This window comes from Belonocnema kinseyi, chromosome 7 (assembly GCF_010883055.1).
Source record: "Belonocnema kinseyi isolate 2016_QV_RU_SX_M_011 chromosome 7, B_treatae_v1, whole genome shotgun sequence".
Taxonomy (NCBI): Eukaryota; Metazoa; Arthropoda; class Insecta; order Hymenoptera; family Cynipidae; genus Belonocnema; species Belonocnema kinseyi.
The window spans coordinates 100,024,110-100,026,222 of NC_046663.1; positions in this window are offsets into that span (position 1 = coordinate 100,024,110).

A 2,113-nucleotide genomic window follows, 5' to 3' on the forward strand; every position below is an offset into this window, starting at 1 on the left:
CCGACTTTTAATATTTTTTCAACATTTAAAAAACATAAAAAATAGATTTTCAAGGTATTTCCACATGAACTGTTCGTCAAAGTAGAAATAAATTCGTCTATTTGATTTTTATATAAATTTTCTACAAGATTCCAATTAGCATGTTTTCTGACCATAGTTACCTCATTTGTCGGTGTATTAAATTCTTTTATTTTAATATTAACATTTTATTTTTAAAGTCAACAGTAAGACAAAAGTAACATTGATATGCATAATGAAACTGAGGAAAATAAAAAATCTATAATGTAACATTTTATTCAATAAAGATAGACGCACGCAACAGTATTTCAATTTTCATTTTATACGAGGAAAATTAAGTAACTTAATTGTTAAATAACAGTCAAAATAGTATTTTTACAATATATGGAAAATATCTATTTCACTATATTTGAATTGCATAATTTACATTTAAATAATAGTTTTTAAAACCAAAAATTACCACAAACATTTAATTTTTGCTAGTTCTATTTCAAATTTGAGTTTCCCTTTATACCTAGATTCTGCAATATGACAAATTATACTTGAAAAGTTGACCCTTTTTTGGTTCAAACTTCAAATACTTAGTTACTTCAAAGTGGAACTACTTTATTGAAAATTAATTTTTTGGTTGATGATTCATCACTTGAGTTGAAAACTTTTTTTTCTATATTCAACTATATTGTTGAAAATAAATTTTTTTGACTGAAAATGTAACTATGCCATGTTTGGTTTAACATATATTCTTTAGTTAAAAATATAACTTTTTTGTTGACAATTCATCTATTTTGATAAAGATTTGTCTTTTTTGCTAGAAAATTCATGTTTTCTGTTTAAAAATTAATTTCTGTGCTTAAAAACTTAAGAATTTTGTTGAAAATTATGTTTTGTTCGAAATTTATCTTTGTGAGTATGTTGTGGGTTTCAAAAATAATTATTACAATTTAAATAAAATTATGAAAATATAGCAAAATGGTAACACAGGACCACAACATTTTTGGAGAGTTTACTGGGAGCTGAATGGGTGTAATATATGTTTTTTGAGTCGATGAACTCAAATTCGGTCGCAGAACCATGGGTACGTCACGCTAACCTATTTTCTTTCGCACTGCTCGGGTAGACGGAGCGGGGGAGACAGTAAGCTTTCTTGGGACTCCACAAGAGGTGCGGCTGTAGAAATCATCTTCTGCGCATGTACGAAACATGGCTCACTTGACAAGACGAATAGGGTTCTGAAATCCATGCGCAGAACTGTTACAACCGCAAGCCTATAAACCTCAAGCTCAGAAACCACAAGCTCATAAACCTCAAACTCAAAAACCCCAAACTCACATACTCCAAACTTACAAACGCCAAACCTACCCACTTCAAACTCACAAACCCCAAACCCACTCACTTCAAGCCCACACACACCAAACCCACATACCCCAAATCTACACACTCCGAACCCTTACACCCCATTCCCATTAACCTCAAGCTCACAAAAAACTCCAAATCTACACAACCCGAACCCTTACATCCACACGCACCAACCTCAAGCTCTGAAAAACCCCCAAATCTACACACCCCAAACCCACCAAAATCAAGCTCTGCACAAACCTTAAACCCAAACACCCTAAAGTTACTTCTCCAAACCCACTCACTCCAAATCCATACTCCTTGAACCCATAACCTAAACCTCAAACCCTAAGACCAAACACCCCAAATCTACACATTCCTAAACCCACCAACCTAAAGCCTAGGACCTCCAAATTCACAGACCCTTGAGATCGCTGTGCATGCTTCATACAATGGGCAAGCTCATTGAACGGCCCATTCAAAAGAGATTAAGGAGAGCATTGTCTCGGAATTTGCGGCGATGGTCATCGCAGGATTCATGCCCATAGAAATACTCGCCAGAGAAAAGCGTCAAAAGTACCCTGACAGACGTAGAGGTGTTCGAGGGGACCATATCGACCACCGGGTGGCGACTGTGGACGAGCGGCTCATACCCCAAATCCGGATGAGAAATCGGATTAGGTAACGCTCGTGATAAGACTAGGATCGGGAATTTCTGCCCTCTGCTATCGTGACTAGCCAAAGATTGGGGCGAGTGATG